This window comes from Lolium perenne, chromosome 3 (genome assembly GCF_019359855.2).
Source record: "Lolium perenne isolate Kyuss_39 chromosome 3, Kyuss_2.0, whole genome shotgun sequence".
Taxonomy (NCBI): domain Eukaryota; kingdom Viridiplantae; phylum Streptophyta; class Magnoliopsida; order Poales; family Poaceae; genus Lolium; species Lolium perenne.
The window spans coordinates 159,847,923-159,874,320 of record NC_067246.2 but is presented as its reverse complement, the minus strand read 5'-3'; the positions used below and the strand labels follow the sequence as shown (position 1 = coordinate 159,874,320).

Below are 26,398 nucleotides of genomic sequence, written 5' to 3'. Positions count from 1 at the left end.
ACCCATAGTCCAGGGGTAGACTACTCACACATCACTCCGGAGGCGACCATGGCGGCGTAGAGTCCTCCGGGAGATGATTCCCCTCTCCGGCAGGGTGCCGGAGGCGATCTCCTGAATCCCCCGAGATGGGATTGGCGGCGGCGACGTCTCTGGAAGGTTTTCCGTATCGTGGCTCTCGGTACTGGGGGTTTCGCGACGAAGGCTATTTGTAGGCGGAAGGGTAGGTCAGGGGGCGTCGCGAGGGGCCCAGGAGACAGGTCGGCGCGGCCAACGGTGGGGCCGCGCCGCCCTACCCCCTGGCCACCTCGTGGCCCCACTTCGTTGACTCTTCGGTCTTCTGGAAGCTTCGTGGCAAAATAGGCCCCTGGGCGTTGATTTCGTCCAATTCCGAGAATATTTCCTTACTAGGATTTCTGAAACCAAAAACAGCAAAAACAAAGAATCGGCTCTTCGGCATCTTGTTAATAGGTTAGTTCCAGAAAATGCATAAATATAACATAAAGTATGCATAAAACATGTAGATATCATCAATAATGTGGCATGGAACATAAGAAATTATTGATACGTCGGAGACGTATCAGTCCCGCATGTCATCCTCTCAGAAAGGTAAATGTTTTATTTCTTGGATTTTGTTTACCAACTGATTTTTGGCTTATTTTTTTTGTTTCGATCTCCTGCCGCCTTTAAAACGTTGACGACGCTGCTGGCTCATGGGTCCCCAATGTCAGCCTCCCCGTACTGCAAATCCTCTTTGTGCAAAGGTTGTATTTCTAGCTAGATAGCTAAGGTGGATTCGAATCTGCCGTGGTTCAGGCAGCTCAGGTAAGCCTTCCTACACTGATTAATGGAACTAGTGTATAGCAAGGTCAAGACATGTGGCTCAATGTAATGAATCTATTTGAATCATGTTGTGGATTCAATCTGATAGTTCTCTAACAAGTCAGCCAAAATAGAAATTAAGTTTTTTTCTAAAACGGAAATGCAAATTAAGATGAACACAAACATTAGTTATCATAATAGCTGATCATACATACATACTTGCTAAGAGCAAAAGCTTGCTAGAGTTTTACCACCCATACAATTAATTAGCAGTTCAGATAAGATAACCTTATATAAGTATAACTACAAATGCATTTGCTAAGGGCTCATGGGACAACAGAACTAGACAACCGCAAACTTTATGACCAGCATGTCACAGTGGCATCGAAAGATCTTGACCTTCAACTTTGATCCAATGCGAAGTTTGGCACCGCCAATGAACTTTTTCCACCTGGAAGTAACAGCCAAGCGGCCATCTGTGGGACTGACGGAGTACCGTGTAACACCCCAACTTTTGCAACCTTGATTAGTTGTCCTTATTGCAAAAATTAGGGGGAACAAAAACTTTTTATAAAGACTAATTAGATGAATTGCCTTGATCTGTTTGTTATGATGAATTGCCTTGATCTGTTGGTAGATGTGTTGTCTTGATTTCTGGTTGAGTTTTGTCTTGAGCCACCTCTTAGAACAACACCTCTAGTGGTAAAACAAGCAACTCACCTAATAAAAACACATGTGTGACTTAGGAAGAATTGTTTTCCTTCTTATTACATCAAACTCTTCTCCTGATGGCAACCTGAGTGTGCCACCTTGATTTTTCTCCTTGTGGTGCAACATAGCTCAATCATACTTAATTCAAAACTTGGGATCATCTACCCCTAGCTACATCCCTCTCTTATACCCACTCATCCTTGTTGGTTTTGAGGCCATGTCGACCATCTGTGTTGACAGGCTTAAAATGTCCAGACTTTGGCAATTGATCTCTAAGCCACCACAACTGATTATTGGTGATCTCAGTGCATGGATCCCATCTATGAAACACCCTCTTCAACCTCCACGTCTTGCATGTCTCAGTCAATCCTTGCAGCTCATATATTCAACTTGATCTTGTACCCTATTCAATGATTCAACACTAGATCACTCCCTTCAAATTTTACCTCTTGTTTTTATTCAAGTTTAATCTTCACAAAACCAAGAGTGGGAATGGTGGGTACATTGTAGCCATCATCTACCCTTGAGAACACTTCTCCCTAAATTAGTTTTCTCTCTCAAAAATCCTATTGATTTTCCTTCTCTAGTTTTGATCACAAAACTACTTCTAGTTTTACTAAAGCTTTTCAAGATATTTCTTCAAGGAAAACAAGGAACTGAAATGGGTTTTGTTTTATCATCCCATTTCTACCTAGTACTGATTTCTAACACATTAATTTCTATCTTGCCTTATTTTTAACAAAAGGCTTGCTTATGGTACTTATACCATTTCTTGTTTTCCCTCTTGCTTATTTTTACATTGGAGAAAAACTCTACTTTACTAGAGAAAGTAAGTAGAATATTTTGAACCCCTATGTTCCAACTAGTTTATCTCAACACTTTCAAAATTCATTCCACTTGAGTTCATTACCAATTGTCCCTAGACAATTGAGGTGATTCAAATACTTTTCAAATGAATTCTATTTCAAATGGCAATTCTTGTCAATCTTATGCACCTCTCTGATCTACCACATTATACCCCCCCCCATCCTCCAATTCTTGATCAAATGGATGACCATTTGATACTTCCAAATGGACTCCCTCATCCTTTCAACTAAACCCTGGACTTAGGGAGTAATTCAAATCCCTCCAAATTGACCTCTCATTGGAGAACAAGTTATATTTCATCCTACCCATCTCAATCCTCTATTCTTTTCCATTATCACATTGACCTCAGGAATTGATGATTTATGTCACCATATTCATCCTTGTGAGTATATGGTTACTTCACTCACCATCTCTCATAGCCTTGATCTACCATTGTCTAAATCACCATCACCACCATCATATCTTAGACACATCTTTTATCAGGATAGAATGCCACCACCATCTACTTTAGCACCCTTGTTTATCCCTTTACCTAAAATTCTATATCTCTTTAGGCCACCATTTTTGTAAAATGTGAGACACTCAACCTTGGGTGTCATGCATGTGTGGCAATACTCTCTTGATGATCACTTGTGCATGGCCACAATCTTGGCCGGCCATGCCATGCATGGCACACAAGCATCATGTTTCTCCATCTCTCTCTCCCTCACATAGTTATTCCACCTTGGGAAGCCTCTTCTCCTTTGTCCCTTCCCAATACCACTAATAATTTCAGTTTGGGTCAAATTCTTCCCTCACAAGCCAGCCACCCACCTTGGCCAATCAAGGAAGAGGCAGCCAACTCCCTCTCCCTCTATAAAAAGGCTTTGGCCGGCTACCCCTCCACCTTTGGCTCTCATTTTTGACTCTCCACTCCTTCCTCCACCCCCCCCCCCCCCCACACTCCTCTCCTACCTCTTTCCCACGAGCTGAAGCTCCCCCAAGGCTCCATGGCCGGCCATGGCCATGGGAGCACACCAAACCGCAGCTCTCCTCCTCCCTCAAGCTTCCCCTCACCATGAGAGCTTCCCTCTCACTCTCTTCTCCCCTAACCTTTGATGAATCCAGCTATCTTTCTCCTTTCTCCTCTTACTAGATTGGATCTTGATGCAGGTGCATGTTGGTCCAAGCATGGAGAAGGTTGAGCTATCCTCAGATCTGAAGTTCTTGAGCAAAGTTCGTCCAAAACCTTGCAGTAATTTCTGCTATCTTGCTGTTTCAGATTCTGGTACGAACTTGTAAAATCCACCAAATCTCCTGTGCAGATCCAAATCGAGTGATTCAAAGTTCCACAGATAGGTATTAAAAAGATCTACAACCTGGCGTTGGTCTCATCCTCAAATTATTTACGGATTTTGCATGGTAAATAAAGTTATGTAAACATGCAGAATCACTGTTTGTTAGATTTATCCTGTTTTACAAAACCTTTTTGAGCAAACTCAACTGTGGGTGAAAGCCCTCTTTAGTACCTCCATTTAGGCGTTGGTTTCACTTCAAATGACCTCCTGAAATTGAAATGTTTCACAGATCAAGATCTGATCAGATCTGACTTTGTCGAATTAAACCAGGAGCTTGGAAACGAATTTTTGCATGAAACCAATTGGGTAAGAACCACCTGTTCAATACCTTTCAGATGCAGCTGACCGCATATTTTTATGATTTATGTACGATTTTTGGTGAATTAAACTTGTTCTGTGTGTTCTGCAGACATGGCTGTTAGCTTTTAAATCACCAAAAATCCATTTTTGAACCTAATTGAGTGATTCCAATTCTGTAGGATTACTGAATGTTTTCCTAATCATCTCATACAAGTTTCAAACCTTTATCTTTTCTGCAACTCCATAGTTAAAGCAAATGGTACAGACATGTAGTAAACTTGTCAATCCATTTGTGAGAGTTTCAGAAACAAATTGAATCCAAATCCAATTGTGTATGCATCTCTGTTTAATTACCTTTCAAATGCCAGTGGCCTCATATTTTTAGGAGTTTTCTACGATTTATGGCTTACAGATCTTGTTTTCTGTACAGTCAGATTCAAAGAAATTCCTAAAATCGTAGGTTTAATATTTTTGGGTGATTCCAATTGGGTTAGTCTTGTATTAGTACTGGCTATCTAGGAAAAATATTATTAGTCTATGTTCATACATATTTGTTGCTGTTAGTAATGTTTATGTGTGACATGCATTGTTGAAGCAAAACTTTTCGGTTTATTTAAAACCCTTGACCAACTCTTTTTAGTGGAGATGGGCAACCTTTGTTTTATGCTTGCAAAACAAAACCTCTGCAATTCAACTTTAGCTCTTTTGTTTTGCTTAAGTTTTCAAATGGTGAGGCATATCCTTTTCTTCCTATTCTTGTGTAGTGTTATGTAAGCTTTATAAAATAGGGGGAATGATTGCCCGCTTTTCCAAAAATGTTTCAAATGATAATGTGAATGTTTTTGATGCCAAACTAATGCACTTGTCATCTTTATGATGTTATCTACCAGGGTATATTTGGTTTATACCATGGTGATAACCGAGAGAGGCAATTGCTAAGTTGTGATGCACTCATACCTTTACTAGGTAAATAAATGGGGTTTTCTAAATTAAAACTCTTAAAGTTGTTTTGTGGTATCTATGGGTCCTTAGTATGTTATACCTTGGCTGCATGGTTAGTTGTTGATTGTTGAATGTTGTCTTGTTGATGCAATGTGATTGATTGTGTTCCTTTTATATTTTCCGGCGATAGATGCGAACAATTCCGGAGAAGAAGAAGAAGTGGAATCGGACGAGGATTTTATTCATGTTGTTGGGATTCTTATATTGATGGAGTTGAAGAAGTACAGGGACAAATAAGCCAAGGCAAGCCATCTTTGAACTCTGAATGATGTGGTGTTGGATGTCAATTGTTGATGTCCCTAAGCATCTTATCCCTTTATGTGATGTTCTCTCTATGTTGGTCTATGTATGGTTGTAATTGGAGTATTTCCTTGAGGTGGTCTTTCACCTTTGTTCACATGTCGGAGGGATGCATGGTATCACAGCCGTGCTACTCCCTTGGGTCTACTCGAGTGCTCAACATGAGCATGTCCTATTACAAAATAGAGTTTTACACCACACCCCACTTTGATGATGTCTAGAGGTATCAAAGTCATGAACCTTGGTGTAATTCTCAACTTGAGAGAAGTATGCCGTGTACCCTTGTGAATGTTGGTTGGGTAGTGAACTTTCACCATCCAAGTTGTATCGTAGTACCACAAATCTGAAAGTCACCTACTCCTCATGGCGTGATGATCCTCATCTCGGCCATGTTGTGTATTAGTTCCTTCTCATGAAACTATAGGTTGGGAACCCCTCAAGGTTTACCTTGTTGTAAATGTTTATGAAAACCTTGGGTGAGTTAACCCAAGTGTATGGTTTATGAAAGCAAAGGATCTTGATAAAGATGTTTGGGAAAGTGGTGTATGGAGGTTGGTTGAGCAACCGTGGTGTTGTGGGAAAAAGGAAAAAGTTTCTAAAAAGGAGCACTGCGTATAAGTGTTCGCCGTCCCAACTTTTATTCGCGCAACCACATTATCCAAAGTGGGCACGGGCTTAGTCTGTAGTCTGTCGAAATTGGCATAAGCACCCTTCACAACTTTCTAGGGAGGGTCACGATGACCTCCGACGCGGGGTTGCGCTCTGGAGGAGGTAATACACTGTCTTAACTGATAGCCGAACGATTACTAAGGGTCTTCTGTCATGGCGCCGGAGATACGCTCAAAAGGAGGTATGCTGCCGGGGTGCCGGGAAGGGGTAAGCCCGCAGGAAAGGACTTGTGCCAAGGGAAACGGGCGAAAGATTATGACTGATTATTCGAGACTCGCATACTTTCGTATGACGATCCGGGGATGATCCCGACGGATTTATCAGTTCTTGTGGGGAAAGTGCGCAAACTCTGCAGAGTCAAATCTATTCGAATAGCCGCGTCCGCGGTCATGGACAAGTTGATATGGCCATACTTAACCGGGGATTGTGTTTTGTTTTGGGCAAATGTTTTGCAAAGAAAGTGTTGTTTTGGGGTGCACCGATGAGGTGCGGAAAAAGGGCGTGTGTTGACCATATGGAGATGGTCGTGAAGTTAATGAGACTAAGTGGGGAACTCTTTCCTAAATGTTTCTTGAAGAGGAACTCTTCTTTAACAAAGATATAGAGATGTCATAAGTATCTTTTGAAGTATCTTCTTCAATAAAGATATAGGTATGTCATAGGAACCCTCTAGCATTTCCATCAACTGAGATGGACTTATGCTACCTCATCTCCAATAAAGATATAGATATGTCATAGAACTTCCTAAGCGTCCCCATCAATTGAGATGGCGGTATGCTATATCCACAAGAGAAACTGACGCTCTTGTGCATGCTATATCCACGAGACAAACTATGTCTCTTCCACATGCTATATCCACAAGAGAAACTGATTCTCTTCCCCCCTGCTAGTTCCACTAGTGAAATTAGCTCTTCCCTCTTGTCATCGTAGATTAGCACTTGTTATCTTGCACTCTTGCAAAGTACCTTTCTTGATGGTTTGCGAGTACAATTCCAAATGTACTCACGGCTTTGTCCCTGGCTATTTACTTGGCCAGACTTGGAGGAACATGACAGATGAAGAAGGAGTTGGCGACGTCTATGCGAGCTAGGAACATCTTCCCAGTCAGTTGCCTGTAGGGTTATGGCAGATGACTTGGGTACTGCGCTGCTGAAGTGATGATGCTACTCTGATGTTTTAGTTAGGCCCTTCGAGGCTATTATGTAAGTACTGGTCATGTGACCATGTTGTAATTTTCTTATTCCGCTTTGTAATGGACTGTGTAATTTGATATCAGTTCGGTTATGTGTTCACGGCGCACTGATCATGGGATCGTGAACTGTATACATAACAGGGAATTTCGGACAGCTAGTCCGGGGTCCCCACAGAGCTGGTATCAGAGCTATCCTGACTGTAGGAGACCTTAGTTAGCATGGACGTTAGTTAGGAAACAAGTACTTGGGAAAAACTACTTACGAAACAAATTCTTTCTTTAGTCGGAAGTATAGCTTCTACTCCTCTTATTTATTCAAAGCTTCTAAATTCTTACCTCTCCGCTTTATAAAAAGGTTTGAAAATCCTTACTCTATTGTCTCATCCAGTTCAAACCTACATATTGGACGATGTCCCCAACTCAGACCCGGAGACTCGAAATCGAAGATGGATCAACTTTTTATGAAGTCTCACATATCTCCAACAACAACTATTGAAGATTGGAGGCCGACTTAGTGTGCAGATAAAAGAATAATAAGAACATGTCTTTGGTTATCACCAAAGTCTATCAAAGATCTGACCTTGTTCCTCCGTGGACTTGCACCTTTTTGCAGTCGTCTGGGATCAAGTCCTCAGTTTCTTGACTAGTAATTTTTAGGCCAGCCACGAGAAGATATCGACTTCGGGAGCACCTCAACAGCTACCTCTTCAAAGACCTCATGTTTCCGGGATGTCGAGATAAGAAGTTCTACACGGTTTTCTCCTCCGCCTCAACATCAATGACTCAACACCCGGCCCCTTCACTACCAACTGCTACAAGGATCCAAGTTGAAGCTGATGCTGACAATATGAAGATGTCGACATATGTGACCAGCCCCAAACCAATAGGATGGATAGGACAAACTCAATCGCTTTGATTGAGATAAGCCCGCGCATTAGGAATTTCTGGGTACTTAGAGTACCATGTCTGGTTTGATGATTGCTTGTAGTTCCCTAGTGTGCTGCCTTGAGTGTTTGTATCTGTTTGTTGTGTGCATGTATGTCTTGCTATTTAGCCGTTCCCGCCCTTTTTAATTGTTTGAAATTTGAAAAACAGAAATTAAAAACGGAAATCTGCCAGTGTACTGTTTTGTTAATAAAAATAGTTTGGTAGCTCCGATTGATGTGATTCCAATTGCACTAGAACCAGTATGAAATTATCTTTCAGATGCCACTGACCTTGTATTTTTAGGATTTTTGTGCGATTTTCAATAAATAAAACTTGATCACTGTTTCTGGTTAGTATTTTGAGTCTCAAAAATTGAAAAATAAATATTTTTGAATGATTCCAATTGTGTTGATCTTGTTTTGTTACTGTGTATCTAGGAAAAATACCAGTAGCCTATGTTAGTGGTATTTTGTCCCTGGTTATGGTTGTATGGGTGTCACATGCTATGATAGGATTAAAGTTTGCCTCGCCGATGTATTGCTAACTGCTAGTTAGTTGGGTAGATTAACGAAAGACTCTAACTCTAAACACGTTAGCAGTTGTTTTTCAACCATCAGGGAAACTAACTCAGACCCCTATCTATGCCGACTACTTTCAAGGTCATCTGAAGCATCTCTACTACACCAACAAAGCAAAAGCCAATACCTTCAAGATCCGTTGAAGCATCTCCACTTCATCAAGAAAGCAGAAGCCCCTACCTTCAAGAGTGACTGCACCTCTACCAGAAGACTTACTAACTTGGTCTAACCTTGGTATATAATCGCGCTAACCTCGAGGATATATTTTTGGAACCCCCCCTAACACACCGTCTAACTAGATGAGAGAACATTAGCGTCAAAGACAAGCTACATCACATGGTTCATCTGGTCCTCCTCAAGTGAAGCTCCTGAAGATACCTCAAGAACTCAAGACTAGGTGCAACTTACCCGCTCACCAACTGGTATAAGTCAGCACCGACCCGCTAGCTGATGATTGTCTTCGACGACCTCTGTTGTTGTTTCATATGGATACCAACTAGGTGTTTCATCAACTTACTAACTCACCACGCATCCCATATGGTTTAGTTAACACGTGAGTGCCTCTTGAAGATGTGGTCTGCACATCGCCCCGAAGATTCTTCAACTGAACAAGGAAGATCGACGACTTCTTCAGAAGCCCCAACAGGACACTAAAAGTTGGATCTAACCCTCAAATTTTAAATCTTTCTAAAACAACGTTGGAAACATGGGATTGCACTAGCTCCCCTCGAAGCCGTGGACTACACAACGCCCTCGGAAGATGTTCGACTCAAGACGAGAGATCAATGACTTCTCCCAAAAGCGCCCGACAAGACCCGTGGCCGAAGCTTACAATTTTTAACGCCCCCTCCCCGATGAACAATTTTAAGGGTGGAAGACTTCGTCTTCCACTAAATTTAAGCTAACTCTAAAAAGTTTTCAACCCTGCTCAAGCACCATTGGGTGCACTAACTCTCCCACAATCATGAACCCCGCTAGGTTCATTAAGAAGCTACAGGTCTAACATCTACATGGAGTAGTCAACCTCTTCATGAAGCTCGCCATCGGCAGGAATCCATCATGTCTGCTAGAAGATGAAGCAACGACCTTCTCTACAATGGTGCATCTACAGAAGAATGGAGTCTAACTTTCGTTAAGTTTTACAACCCCTCTAGTTCTGCGCTCAGTAATCTCGGGACGAGATTATTTTAAGGGTGGAAGATCTGTAACACCCCAACTTTTGCAACCTTGATTAGTTGTCCTTATTGCAAAAATTAGGGGGAACAAAAACTTTTTATAAAGACTAATTAGATGAATTGCCTTGATCTGTTTGTTATGATGAATTGCCTTGATCTGTTGGTAGATGTGTTGTCTTGATTTCTGGTTGAGTTTTGTCTTGAGCCACCTCTTAGAACAACACCTCTAGTGGTAAAACAAGCAACTCACCTAATAAAAACACATGTGTGACTTAGGAAGAATTGTTTTCCTTCTTATTACATCAAACTCTTCTCCTGATGGCAACCTGAGTGTGCCACCTTGATTTTTCTCCTTGTGGTGCAACATAGCTCAATCATACTTAATTCAAAACTTGGGATCATCTACCCCTAGCTACATCCCTCTCTTATACCCACTCATCCTTGTTGGTTTTGAGGCCATGTCGACCATCTGTGTTGACAGGCTTAAAATGTCCAGACTTTGGCAATTGATCTCTAAGCCACCACAACTGATTATTGGTGATCTCAGTGCATGGATCCCATCTATGCAACACCCTCTTCAACCTCCACGTCTTGCATGTCTCAGTCAATCCTTGCAGCTCATATATTCAACTTGATCTTGTACCCTATTCAATGATTCAACACTAGATCACTCCCTTCAAATTTTACCTCTTGTTTTTATTCAAGTTTAATCTTCACAAAACCAAGAGTGGGAATGGTGGGTACATTGTAGCCATCATCTACCCTTGAGAACACTTCTCCCTAAATTAGTTTCTCTCTCAAAAATCCTATTGATTTTCCTTCTCTAGTTTTGATCACAAAACTACTTCTAGTTTTACTAAAGCTTTTCAAGATATTTCTTCAAGGAAAACAAGGAACTGAAATGGGTTTTGTTTTATCATCCCATTTCTACCTAGTACTGATTTCTAACACATTAAATTCTATCTTGCCTTATTTTTAACAAAAGGCTTGCTTATGGTACTTGTACCATTTCTTGTTTTCCCTCTTGCTTATTTTTACATTGGAGAAAAACTCTACTTTACTAGAGAAAGTAAGTAGAATATTTTGAACCCCTATGTTCCAACTAGTTTTATCTCAACACTTTCAAAATTCATTCCACTTGAGTTCATTACCAATTGTCCCTAGACAGTTGAGGTGATTCAAATACTTTTCAAATGAATTCTATTTCAAATGGCAATTCTTGCACATCTTATGCACCTCTCTAATCTACCACATTGTACCCCCCCCATCCTCCAATTCGTGATCAAATGGATGACCATTTGATACTTCCAAATGGACTCCCTCATCCTTTCAACTAAACCCTGGACTCAGGGAGTAATTAAAATCCCTCCAAATTGACCTCTCATTGGAGAACAAGTTATATTTCATCCTACCCATCTCAATCCTCTATTCTTTTCCATTATCACATTGACCTTAGGAATTGATGATTTATGTCACCATATTCATCCTTGTGAGTATATGGTTACTTCACTCACCATCTCTCATAGCCTTGATCTACCATTGTCTAAATCACCATCACCACCATCATATCTTAGACACATCTTTTATCAGGATAGAATGCCACCACCATCTACTTTAGCACCCTTGTGCATTGTTATCCCTTTACCTAAAATTCTATATCTCTTTAGGCCACCATTTTTGTAAAATGTGAGACACTCAACCTTGGGTGGCATACATGTGTGGCAATACTCTCTTGATGATCACTTGTGCATGGCCACAATCTTGGCCGGCCATGCCATGCATGGCACACAAGCATCATGTTTCTCCATCTCTCTCTCCCTCACATAGTTATTCCACCTTGGGAAGCCTCTTCTCCTTTGTCCCTTCCCAATACCACTAATAATTTCAGTTTGGGTCAAATTCTTCCCTCACAAGCCAGCCACCCACCTTGGCCAATCAAGGAAGAGGCAGCCAACTCCCTCTCCCTCTATAAAAAGGCCTTGGCCGGCTACCCCTCCACCTTTGGCTCTCATTTTTGACTCTCCACTCCTTCCTCCACCCCCCCCCCCCCACACTCCTCTCCTACCTCTTTCCCACGAGCTGAAGCTCCCCCAAGGCTCCATGGCCGGCCATGGCCATGGGAGCACACCAAACCGCAGCTCTCCTCCTCCCTCAAGATTCCCCTCACCATGAGAGCTTCCCTCTCACTCTCTTCTCCCCTAACCTTTGATGAATCCAGCTATCTTTCTCCTTTCTCCTCTTACTAGATTGGATCTTGATGCAGGTGCATGTTGGTCCAAGCATGGAGAAGGTTGAGCTATCCTCAGATCTGAAGTTCTTGAGCAAAGTTCGTCCAAAACCTTGCAGTAATTTCTGCTATCTTGCTGTTTCAGATTCTGGTACGAACTTGTAAAATCCACCAAATCTCCTGTGCAGATCCAAATCGAGTGATTCAAAGTTCCACAGATAGGTATTAAAAAGATCTACAATTTCGCGTTGGTCTCATCCTCAAATTCGTTACGGATTTTGCATGGTAAATAAAGTTCTTTAAACATGCATAATCACTGTTTGTTAGATTTATCCCGTTTTAGAAAACCTTTTTGAGCAAACTCAACTGTGGGTGAAAGCCCTCTTTAGTACCTCCATTTGGGCGTTGGTTTCACTTCAAATGACCTCCTGAAATTGAAATGGTTCACAGAGCAAGATCTGGTCAGATCTGACTTTGTCGAATTAAACCAGGAGCTTGGAAACGAATTTTTGCATGAAACCAATTGGGTAAGAACCACCTATTCAATACCTTTTATATGCAGCTGACCACATATTTTTATGATTTATGTTCGATTTTTGGTGAATTAAACTTTTTCTGTGTGTTCTGCAGACATGGCTGTTAGCTTTTAAATCACCAAAAATCCATTTTTGAACCTAATTGAGTGATTCCAATTCTGTAGGATTACTGAATGTTTTCCTAATCATCTCAAACAAGTTTCAAACCTTTATCTTTTCTGGAACTCCATAGTTAAAGCAAATGGTACAGACATGCAGTAAACTTGTCAATCTATTTGTGAGAGTTTCAGAAACAATTTGAATCCAAATCCAATTGTGTATGCATCTCTGTTTAATTACCTTTCAAATGCCAGTGGCCTCATATTTTTAGGAGTTTTCTACGATTTATGGCTTACAGATCTTGTTTTCTGTACAGTCAGATTCAAAGAAATTCCTAAAATCGTAGGTTTAATATTTTTGGGTGATTCCAATTGGGTTAGTCTTGTATTAGTACTGGCTATCTAGGAAAAATATTATTAGTCTCTGTTCATACATATTTGTTGCTGTTAGTAATGTTTATGTGTGACATGCATTGTTGAAGCAAAACTTTTCGGTTTATTTAAAACCCTTGACCAACTCTTTTTAGTGGAGATGGGCAACCTTTGTTTTATGCTTGCAAAACAAAACCTCTGCAATTCAACTTTAGCTCTTTTGTTTTGCTTAAGTTTTCAAATGGTGAGGCATATCCTTTGCTTCCTATTCTTGTGTAGTGTTATGTAAGCTTTATAAAATAGGGAGAATGATTGCCCGCTTTTCCAAAAATGTTTCAAATGATAATGATGTAGCCCCGGTCACCGACGTCGCTACACCAAGACCATCAAGTGCAACCCCGCCTATCGTCGACGCTACACCATGGCCAAAGAGTCCCCCAAGTGGACCTTCAACCCTAACCCACGCTACTCGCGACAAGGTGAACTCCTTCCTCTCGATACTCGACCTCGTAGATACCTTGAATGGAATGCTACCTCATGTCGACATGTTATATGTCATTAGGTACAAGAGTCATCGAGGACCGGAGAGGAGGAACACCCATGGTGCAAGGAAGCGAGGGAAGGAAAGAGGAGCCATTCATCATGGTGCAAGGAAGAAGGAACAAGAAGAAGAAAGAAGGAAGAGGAAGAAGAGGCGGGAGGAAGAGGCCCAGCCGACCTGGTCCAGGACCCGGTCAGACCGGCCCCACGACCGGACGACCCGGTCCCAGGCCCGGTCAACCGGGCGCCCAACCGGGCGCAGCTCCATCGTACCGGAAGGAAACCGGAATCTTCGCAGATTCCCGGTTTGCGCCCGGTCGACCGGACCCATGACCGGACAGCCCGGTCATAGGCCCGGTCAGACCGGACCCAAACCGGATCTGACGGGAATGACCCACCAAACTGCCTTAACTTATCCATTTGCGTACCTTTTCAGCCCAAGCTGGCTTGTACCTCTATATAAGCACCTAGGACCCCTCCTTTACCCCTTAGACAAGATGATAGCTTAAACATGAAGATGAGCTTTGTCTCCCTAGGGTTTCATCCCCTTTGTATCAAGGCAACCCATGTTGGATGATTGGATTTGGTGTGTGAGATTCTAGTGTTACCCACTCTCTCTCCCACTCCTAGATTCATCTCCCTCACCAATCTCTCCGCTCGGAATTCTACCGCGTGTCTCTTCCGGGTTGATTCTATTGGCGTGGTCCATCGAGCCACGGGGTAAGTATCGATTGTATCGGGTTGGTGTGCGTGCGTGAGTTCATCGTGTTCTTCGTGTTCATCGTGTTCTTCGCGTTCTCCCTCTCTCCCTCCTTTGGATTTCGGGTCAACCGCAAGATCGGGCCACACACGGGGTCTTAGACCTCATCATATGGTATCAGCAGCCTTTGGTTTCCGCGGATTTGACCCCCCACCCATCCAATTTCGTCTCTAAAATTTTTTCCCAAAAAATCCCCAAAAAATAGCCCTAATTTGCCTCTTGACCGATCTGCGATTTGGTTGCGTTTTGAGTGGTTTTGGTCCATGGATTTGGTGTTGGAGTGCTTGATCTACTATCTCCCCAACTTTTAGCCCCCAATTCCATCATTTCCCTTCGTTTTGGTCGATTTGGCTTGATTTCGCTCAAGAACAGGAGAGAGAAAAACTGTGCCCCGCGAAATCCGGTCGACCGGGCGCCAACCGGGCCAGTGACCGGACAGCCTGGCACCAGGGCCGGTCAACCGGGCGCTAGACCGGGCGCCAACCGGGCGCAAACCGGGCGCCAACCGGGCGCCAACCGGGCCAGAACCGGTCAATCGGGTCATGGCCAGGACAGGCCGGTCCAGGGCCTGGTCAGCCGAGGCGCCAACCGGGCGCCACCTCCACCACCACCTCCGCCAACCACCGCCACCCTCTCCGCCGCTTTGCAAGCACCGCCACCCTCCCCAAACCACCGGAAACATCACCGCGGCTCCATAACCTCCGCCGCAACCGCAAGGGCATCGACACCACCACCACCGGCATACCACCGCCACCACCGCCAAGCTACTTTGACCGTTTTCTTCCGCTAACTTGTGTTTGCTTGTTCCGGTTTGAGTGCCTTGTTTGTGAAACTAACCCGCAGCTCGAAGCAAGCGACCACATCCTCGGCACCCCGGACTTGCAACCGTACTCTTGACACCACCACCTTCATCGCAAGTTGTGTGTTCATCACCGCCTAACATCTAGGTATAACTTGCACCCCACCTTGTAACCCCTCTTCTTTTGCGATCTATCCCATCGAGCATTGCTTACCTAGTGTTGCGAGACATTGCACGTGGCCCCGCATTGTGAGGTGTGTGTGTCGCGTTGAGTAAGGCACCCAAGCAAACACTCGTGTGGCAAGATAGCAAGAGCGAGGCTAACGCTAACATAGTGCGTGAAAAAGCCCCAAAAACACAAAAAGAGTGCGAGTAGCACCATACATCCATACACCCATACATCCATACGCCCATACATACAAAGTGTCCAAGTGCCACCAAAGATACAAAAGAGTGTCAAGTGCCACCATACACAAAAGAGTCATAAGCTTTTAAGCAAAAGAGAGATAAGAGAAGAGAGGCCACGTGTGAATCTTGTTGTCTCTTCCTTTGCAACCGAAGCTTTGATCTCTTCTTGTGTTAGTGTGACACCGAGCACCCTTGCTCAAGGGCTTCTTACACTTTTCCGCTCATTCCTTGGTCGCACTAACCCCGTTTATCTCGTGTGTGTGTTCCACATCTTTTCCGTGTTTATAGTGATCATCGCTTTGACATTTGAATTTTTGGATTTCACCCACTCTTGACAACATACTTGATTTCAGATTTCGTCTTTTGGCTTTCCACCACACTCACCTAACACCATATTTGCTAGCTTTTGCGTGTGCTTTTGTGTGAGTGCCCGATACAATTGACTTTGACCTCGGCTTGTTGGATCGCCCCGATCTTATCATACCACGGTAAGATTGCGAGGTAGTGTTCTTCCACTAACATACACCATATATATACCATCGTGCTAACATGGATAGCGAAGATGAGGATACGGAGGAGTACATGGAGTACTTCGAGGAGGACACCTCCTCAAGCACCGCGGATGTGGAGGAACATGTGGAGCTCGACACCGACTCTAGCTCCACAAGCATCATCGGCATGTCCGACATCGAGGAGCTCGACAACGACCATGGCTCCCCAAGCATCACCGACATGACCAACATCGAGGAGCTCTACATCGACAATGGCTCCTCATGCATGGACGACATGGTGGAGCACCACCTCGAGCACGACATGGACGACATGGTGGAGCACCACCTCGAGGACGACATGGACGACATGGTGGAGCACCACCTCGAGGACGACATGGACGACATGGTGGAGCACCACCTCGAGGACGACATCGACGAGCTCTACATCGACACTAGCTCACCACTCATGGACGACATGGTGGAGCAACGCCACGACTACGACCTCGACGACATGGCGGAGCAACACCACGAGTACGACATCGACGACTTGGTGGAGCAACGCCACGCCTACGACATCGACACCATGGCGGAACCTCACCTAGTCTCCACAAGGAGCAACGACGATGCTCCCAAGTACCACCACTTGGCCATTGGAGCTACATATGAAGATGGAGGACTTCCACGAGGGCACCATCATATGGATCGTCAAGAGCGTCCTCATCATGATCGTCATCGACACACTTCTTCGAGCTCCACAAGGCGCCACCATGAGCGTGCTTATGCACAAGATCGTCGACTTCAAGTACATCATATGGAGCACCAAGAGCGTCCCCAACATGATCGTCATCGACACTCTTCTCCAAGCTCCACAAGGCGCCACAAGCGACATGCCACGCCGCATGAGCCATCATCTAGGCATGTCGAGGATCGTCATCGACACACACCATCACATGATCGTAAAGCCCGCCAACCACCATCGTCTCATGGATCCCATCGACATAGTTCACCACGTGATCATCGACGACACAAGCCACCCCATGAGCGTCATCGACCAACATCTTCCACGGATCTTCGACGACACCACTCAAGCCATGGTGATGATGCACGAAGACGAGATCCTCGACATGAAGACGACATACACCATCTTACGGTGTCTACCACTCCAAGGATGGCAAGTGCACATCGCGCATACCTTCCTCATACGGCGACTTCCACCTCTAGTGCCACCACCACAATGGCCTCTACCTCGTCACGTGCCTATGGACTCCGATGCTACAAGTGCAAGCAACAAGGCCACCCTCCACGGGAATGTCCCAATCTCCTATGTGAGGTGTGCAAGGCCAAGGGTCATGAGGCATGGCAATGCACAAAGCCAAGCGCCAAGACACTCTTCTTCGACAAGCTCCAAGCTCAAACCACCAAGAAGCCTTCGACGCCAACACTTCAAGATGAAGATCGACAAGGCCAACACAAGGATGATGTGGATCCGAGCATAGCTCTCCACGACACTACGGCGCCACCGATGGAGGATGACTTGGGAGGAGATGGAGTTGAGCATGGTGAGCATGGGATCTTCCCTTCACCTATGGAGGCGCATGGAGTTGAGCATGGTGAGTATGGGATTCTCCCTTCACCTATGGAGGCGCATGGAGTTGAGATGGTTGAGCATGGGAATCTCCCTTCAACCAAGGAGGCGCATGGAGATGAGAAAGTCGAGCCTACTCCCATATGCTTGATTGATGAGTTGGTACCAAGCCCATGTGAGCATGAGAGCCACCTAGCCCACTTGAGCGAGAGTGATAGTGAGTTGAGTGACTACCACTCCACATGTGAGTTTGAGTGCTTCCAATTGGAGGACATGAGTGATACACCGAGTGAGTTGCGAGAGGTAGATGATAGGTCCATGGAGGACATCGATTTTGCTAACACATTAACCTCTCCCTCTTTGGTGTCTTCTTATGTTGCATTAGGTTCCGAGGAGGACGAGTTCCCGATCATGGAGACGATGTACATGGTGCATGACGATGAAGATATCTCACCATGCTTGCTCCAAGATGGACATGTCGACCACATGGATCCTCCTACTTCCACCACACCTACTTCAAATGAGTCGGACTACAAAGGTAACGACAAAGGTGTTGGTGATGCCATGAGCCCACTAGTGGACATGATGACTTATGAACGCATGCATGATCTTGATGACACATTTGCTACGTCACATGCTACTTTCATATTCCCATGTGATGCTTTGCTTGATAACATGGTTGATCATGTGGAATTGATTGAGTGTGATACCATGACCATGCCATGCTATGAGAGCTTCAATTTTTCCACCATTGCTTGCAATATGTCGACCACTTGCTCTTTACCATGTATTGCTTGCAATGATAATGACAAGGATGACATTAGCTTCCGCATGCTTTGCCCCACATGTTTACACTATTCCATGATCCTTGCATCCAAGATTGCGAACAATTGCTCTTTCTTATGCTTGGTATGCAAGAATGCTTATTTCATTGTCAACGAGATGGCCCCCATAGCCTTCTCACTTTTTGATGATCACGAGTTACCACATGCCATGAATGCACCTTCTTGCCATATGCACCATCGCCATGCATTTCATACTATCTTGCTTGACACTAATGGTGATGTGCACAAGTCATGGAACATCATGATGGATGATGTGTTCCTTTACCATGCACACACGCTCTTTGTTTTCTCTTTTGTGTGTATAGGTACCCGAATGACAACTTCCACCGCTACGGAGCATGAGCTCACGAAACGCGCAATTGAGAGCTACCCCAACACGGACGAGATACATGATCCAACCCATGGGATTCACGCCAAAGGGTATGTTCCCAAACGCCTTCTCCCTCGTGTGTTTCCGGCTTGTCTTGTCGAGCTTCCGGTTTGGACCAATGCCTCGTCTCCTATTTTGCTTCTTATGCAACATATCTTGACACATCTTGTTGGCACAAGGGTTGTTGTATGTCTTGATGCTTTCATCATACACTCCGAGATTCTCAAGGACCATGTCATACATGTGAGAGATACCTTATGCATCTTGTGCCACATGTCACACAAAAAGTTGCCCTTCTTTGGATTTTTCATTTCATCTTTGGCATTTGCATTGGATTCTTTGACACTTGAGGATACCCATACCAGGCTCACGCCAACCATACTTTCCCAAGCTAGAAGTTTCCACCGCTTTGCCATTGCACATCACAATTTTGCCCCAAATTTTGCCGCCGACACTTGCCTTTTGTTTGTTCCACTTGTTTGGGACAACGCTACACCACACATTTTTGACACCATACAACTCTTACATGCACAAATTTTTGCCCTTCCACATGTTGGATACACCCACACTCTTTTGGTTCCCATTTTTGCCAAATGCCTCTTGGAGCTTTCCCTTCGCAAGTGGTTTTTCTCCAAGCTCTTCTTCGACCGCGACTACCCAACTCTACATGGGACAACCGTCTTGGACTACCTCTTCGATGAGGAGGAACAAGAGTCGAGGACGACTCTTCCCCAAGGGGGGGGAGATGATGTAGCCCCGGTCACCGACGTCGCTACACCAAGACCATCAAGTGCAACCCCGCCTATCGTCGACGCTACACCATGGCCAAAGAGTCCCCCAAGTGGACCTTCAACCCTAACCCACGCTACTCGCGACAAGGTGAACTCCTTCCTCTCGATACTCGACCTCGTAGATACCTTGAATGGAATGCTACCTCATGTCGACATGTTATATGTCATTAGGTACAAGAGTCATCGAGGACCGGAGAGGAGGAACACCCATGGTGCAAGGAAGCGAGGGAAGGAAAGAGGAGCCATTCATCATGGTGCAAGGAAGAAGGAACAAGAAGAAGAAAGAAGGAAGAGGAAGAAGAGGCGGGAGGAAGAGGCCCAGCCGACCTGGTCCAGGACCCGGTCAGACCGGCCCCACGACCGGACGACCCGGTCCCAGGCCCGGTCAACCGGGCGCCCAACCGGGCGCAGCTCCATCGTACCGGAAGGAAACCGGAATCTTCGCAGATTCCCGGTTTGCGCCCGGTCGACCGGACCCATGACCGGACAGCCCGGTCATAGGCCCGGTCAGACCGGACCCAAACCGGATCTGACGGGAATGACCCACCAAACTGCCTTAACTTATCCATTTGCGTACCTTTTCAGCCCAAGCTGGCTTGTACCTCTATATAAGCACCTAGGACCCCTCCTTTACCCCTTAGACAAGATGATAGCTTAAACATGAAGATGAGCTTTGTCTCCCTAGGGTTTCATCCCCTTTGTATCAAGGCAACCCATGTTGGATGATTGGATTTGGTGTGTGAGATTCTAGTGTTACCCACTCTCTCTCCCACTCCTAGATTCATCTCCCTCACCAATCTCTCCGCTCGGAATTCTACCGCGTGTCTCTTCCGGGTTGATTCTATTGGCGTGGTCCATCGAGCCACGGGGTAAGTATCGATTGTATCGGGTTGGTGTGCGTGCGTGAGTTCATCGTGTTCTTCGTGTTCATTGTGTTCTTCGCGTTCTCCCTCTCTCCCTCCTTTGGATTTCGGGTCAACCGCAAGATCGGGCCACACACGGGGTCTTAGACCTCATCAGATAATGTGAATGTTTTTGATGCCAAACTAATGCACTTGTCATCTTTATGATGTTATCTACCAGGGTATATTTGGTTTATACCATGGTGATAACCGAGAGAGGCAATTGCTAAGTTGTGATGCACTCATACCTTTACTAGGTAAATAAATGGGGTTTTCTAAATTAAAACTTTTAAAGTTGTTTTGTGGTATCTATGGGTCCTTAGTATGTTATACCTTGGCTGCATGGTTAGTTGTTGATTGTTGAATGTTGTCTTGTTGATGCAATGTGATTGATTGTGTTCCTTTTATATTTTCCGGCGATAGATGCGAACAATTCCGGAGAAGAAGAAGAAGTGGAATCGGACGAGGATTTTATTCATGTTGTTGGGATTCTTATATTGATGGAGTTGAAGAAGTACAGGGACAAATAAGCCAAGGCAAGCCATCTTTGAACTCTGAATGATGTGGTGTTGGATGTCAATTGTTGATGCACCTAAGCATCTTATCCCTTTATGTGTTGTTCTCTCTATGTTGGTCTATGTATGGTTGTAATTGGAGTATTTCCTTGAGGTGGTCTTTCACCTTTGTTCACATGTCGGAGGGATGCATGGTATCACGGCCGTGCTACTCCCTTGGGTCTACTCGAGTGCTCAACATGAGCATGTCCTATTCCAAAATAGAGTTTTACACCACACCCCCACTTTGATGATGTCTAGAGGTATCAAAGTCATGAACCTTGGTGTAATTCTCAACTTGAGAGAAGTATGCCGTGTACCCTTGTGAATGTTGGTTGGGTAGTGAACTTTCACCATCCAAGTTGTATCGTAGTACCACAAATCTGAAAGTTTGACCCACCCTATGTTGTCTTCATACATGCTTACCTTAAGAAAGTATAATTCCATTTGAGCCACTCACACCTACTCCTCATGGCGTGATGATCCTCATCTCGGCCATGTTGTGTATTAGTTCCTTCTCATGAAACTATAGGTTGGGAACCCCTCAAGGTTTACCTTGTTGTAAATGTTTATGAAAACCTTGGGTGAGTTAACCCAAGTGTATGGTTTATGAAAGTAAAGGATCTTGATAAAGATGTTTGGAAAGTGGTGTATGGAGGTTGGTTGAGCAACCGTGGTGTTGTGGGAAAAAGGAAAAGTTTCTAAAAAGAAGCACTGCGTATAAGTGTTCGCCGTCCCAACTTTTATTCGCGCAACCACATTATCCAAAGTGGGCACGGGCTTAGTCCGTAGTCTGTTGAAATTGGCATAAGCACCCTTCACAACTTTCTAGGGAGGGTCACGATGACCTCCGATGCCGGGTTGCGCTCTGGAGGATGCAATACACTGTCTTAACTGATAGCCAGACGATTACTGAGGGTCTTCTGTCATGGCGCCGGAGATACGCTCAAAAGGAGGTATGCTGCCGGGGTGCCGGGAAGGGGTAAGCCCGCAGGGAAGGACTTGTGCCAAGGGAAACGGGCGAAAGACTATGACTGATTATTCGAGACTCGCATACTTTTGTATGACGATCCGGGGATGATCCCGGCGGATTTATCAGTTCTTGTGGGGAAAGTGCGCAAACTCTGCAGAGTCAAATCTATTCGAATAGCCGCGTCCGCGGTCATGGACAAGTTGATATGGCCATACTTAACCGGGGCTTGTGTTTTGTTTTGAGCAAATGTTTTGCAAAGAAAGTCTTGTGTTGGGGTGCACCGATGAGGTGCGGAAAAAGGGCGTGTGTTGACCATATGGAGATGGTCGTGAAGTTAATGAGACTAAGTGGGGAACTCTTTCCTAAATGTTTCTTGAAGAGGAACTCTTCTTTAACAAAGATATAGAGATGTCATAAGTATCTTTTGAAGTATCTTCTTCAATAAAGATATAGGTATGTCATAGGAACCCTCTAGCATTTCCATCAACTGAGATGGACTTATGCTACCTCGACTCCAATAAAGATATAGATATGTCATAGAACTTCCTAAGCATCCCCATCAATTGAGATGGCGGTATGCTATATCCACAAGAGAAACTGACGCTCTTGTGCATGCTATATCCATGAGACAAACTATGTCTCTTCCACATGCTATATCCACAAGAGAAACTGATTCTCTTCCCCCTGCTAGTTCCACTAGTGAAATTAGCTCTTCCCTCTTGTCATCGTAGATTAGCACTTGTTATCTTGCACTCTTGCAAAGTACCTTTCTTGATGGTTTACGACTACAATTCCAAATGTACTCACGGCTTTGTTCCTGGCTATTTACTTGGCCAGACTTGGTGGAACATGACAGATGAAGAAGGAGTTGGCGACGTCTATGCGAGCTAGGAACGTCTTCCCAGTCAGTTGCATGTAGGGTTATGGCAGATGACTTGGGTACTGCGCTGCTGAAGTGATGATGCTACTCTGATGTTTTAGTTAGGCCCTTCGAGGCTATTATGTAAGTACTGGTCATGTGACCATGTTGTAATTTTCTTATTCCGCTTTTGTAATGGACGGTGCAATTTGATATCAGTTCGGTTATGTGTTCACGGCGCACTGATCATGGGATCGTGAACTGTATACATAACAGGGAATTTCGGACAGCTAGTCCGGGGTCCCCACATACCGTCCCTCCACGGTGTGACCTTCACTCTCCATGACGAGGGAAATCTTGCCCCTTCGGCCAGCATTGAGATCCTTGGAGATACTTTTACGCAATTTCTGATTCAAAGCAAGAGATACCACCAAAAATTAGTCAATGGCACCAATGCACTAAAGACTGAACCATGTGAGACTTTGTGATGGGGCAAAGGTGTCCGATCTTTCGATGAGATGAAGATAATTCGATTTGTTGGTGGAGTTCGTGCTTGACGATCCGACTACACGTGCAAAGCTCGTGCGCCAATGCAATCGCTAGGACAATCTCCGGGAGTTACTGATCTTGCGGGAGCACGATCAGCCTGACCAGCAAGGGTCTTAATTCCTACCTGAAATCGAGAACAAGTAAGAACTAAAGATGCAATCAGAATATTGCGGATAGAGATGAAAGCTAGATTGATAATGGTGGGATTCCGAATAGTCGGTCTTGTTCTGGGCGTTGGCCTCAAAAGAAGTACACGAAGTTGCAGCAATTGGCTAACTTTTAATCTAATCAAAATCCAAGTTCTAATGACGGCTACAGAGGGATATATATGGGGGAAGACAAGGGATTTTCGTCCAACCAGCTAGGGTTGGCCAAAAACACCCCTAAATGGGCCTTCCTCCACTTATATGGCCTCTTAAAATCCCCTAAAATACCTAATCCGAAAATACATGGGCCTGGCCCATTAAATAAGGTGACGCAGCACCAATAATAACTCTTTGGACGAATTTTATGATGGAGTAACTTGTATAATTCATCCAAGCATCATTGCTTCACTATGGTGGCTTCAATGTTCTGAAATCCTCGCTTGCAACGCCATCCAGAATCCTTGCAGGTCTGCTGCCATCTCCATGCACGTTCCTAATCCAATGCTTGGCGTCCATGCTAGATCCATTCCTAAATAATATAAATACATTTGATTTAGGCAGCATCATATTCTCATATATATCAGGAAGGATTCCTAGTAACGAAGGTACCTGAGATGTGGTTGTAGGAGTATTGGTTGTATCTATCATAGAGATGTCCTCATCATCCTCCCCTACTTGAATTGAAGTCGTCCTCGACGTAGTCTCATCTTTTTCACCAAGATATGCCTTCAAATCGGAGGTAATCATGTCCTCATCATCCTCCCTTTCTTGAAAGAAAAGCCGTCCTCGGCGATGTTTATTCTGTAAACATGCTAACAAAAGAGACAAGGTATATGCATGGTATATGTATATGTCATCCGTTTTAACAGCTCTGTCATGTTTTCCATTTAATTTTGTACATATACCAGTATTATAGTAGCGTAGAAGCTCATTAGTTCCCATTAAACATTTATCACAACTCAGTTTGCAGATATAAGTGAAGCACATATTAACTCCTTTCAAATTATAATGCTCATCATTAAACCATCCCAAAGTTGGTAAACCAAAATGTAAGGTCTCAAATTTACTAGCCACGTCATGTTGAATTAAACAATTTTGCAGCAAGTTATTTGGCATAGAATGAATACCAACATTGGAGGTCATATCAAAATGAAAAAGCATATATACAAATTCAGGTTTATTGGAACTATAAGAATCATCACACATGATGCAAATCCTATGTACCATAAGACAAGGTTTATTGGAGATTGTCCTATGATGAGGACATGATTACCTGCGATTTGAAGGCATATCTTGGTGAAAAAGATGAGACTACGTCGAGGACGACTTCAATTCAAGTAGGGGAGGATGATGAGGACATCTCTATGATAGATACAACCAATACTCCTACAACCACATCTCAGGTACATTCGTTACTAGGAATCCTTCCTGATATATATGAGAATATGATGCTGCCTAAATCAAATGTATTTATATTATTTAGGAATGGATCTAGCATGGACGCCAAGCATTGGAATAGGAACGTGCATGGAGATGGCAGCAGACCTGCAAGGATTCAGGATGGTGTTGCAGGCGAGGATTTCAGAACATTGAAGCCACCATAATGAAGCAATGATGATTGGATGAATTATACAAGTTACTTCATCATAAAATTCATCCAAAGAGTTATTTATGGTGCTGCATCACCTTATTTAATGGGCCAGGCCCATGTATTTTCGGATTAGGTATTTTAGGGGATTTTAAGAGGCCTTATAAGTGGAGGAAGGCCCATTTAGGGGTGTTTTTGGCCAACCCTAGCTGGTTGGACGAAAATCCCTTGTCTTCCCCCATATATATCCCTCTGTAGCCGTCATTAGAACTTGGATTTTGATTAGATTAAAAGTTAGCCAATTGCTGCAACTTCGTGTACTTCTTTTGAGGCCAACGCCCAGAACAAGACCGACTATTCGGAATCCCACCATTATCGATCAAGCTTTCATCTCTATTCGCAATATTCTGATTGCATCTTTAGTTCTTACTTGTTCTCGATTTCAGGTAGGAATTAAGACCCTTGCTGGTCAGGCTGATCGTGCTCCCGCAAGATCAGTAACTCCCGGAGATTGTCCTAGCGATTGCATTGGCGCACGAGCTTTGCACGTGTAGTCGGATCGTCAAGCACGAACTCCACCAACAAATCGATTTATCCCCATCTCATCGAAAGATCGGACACCTTTGCCCTATCAAGTGGTATCAGATTTCAGGTTGCTCGGTGAGATTTACAGTTTTCCTAGTGTAGATTTGTTTTACCTATAACCCAGAAAAAGCCCCACAAAAATATATTAGGTTTAGATCATCCGTCCCATAGCCCTGCCAAGCCATTGCATGATCTTTTCAGTTTTTGCTTTTTGAGTCTTTGTCTGCAATCGTTGTGTCGCGTGCTGGTCTTAGCGTCTAGAGTCGTTAGAGTTTCGAGTTCTGATCATAGTAGTCACGTCGCCGCCGCACCATCTCCGCTTGCAGTACTCGCCATATCACCGCCACCATATACTTCCGCCACATCTGCCATCAACTCTTTGTTGTTCCCCTTTGGTTCCCATCATCGTAGGGTCTTTCTTGATCTTTGTTTCTGAGGTTTTCCGGGTTTTAGATCCGTTTTCTTGGTCAATTTCGCGTTTTCCGTCGGAATTCTGATAGCAGTCTAGCTGCAAAAAAAAAAAAAAAAAAAAAAAAAAAAAAA

General features: G+C 44.2%; 1 long non-coding RNA gene across 1 annotated transcript; it reads left to right on the top strand.

Annotated features, from left to right (window-relative positions):
* Positions 1-11,932: 11,932 nt before the first annotated feature.
* Positions 11,933-21,340, top strand: LOC139837595 (uncharacterized). Its single transcript, XR_011754141.1, has 4 exons — positions 11,933-12,203; positions 12,293-12,389; positions 12,555-12,631; positions 21,025-21,340. It is a non-coding gene; the product is annotated as an uncharacterized lncRNA (long non-coding RNA).
* Positions 21,341-26,398: the final 5,058 nt, after the last annotated feature.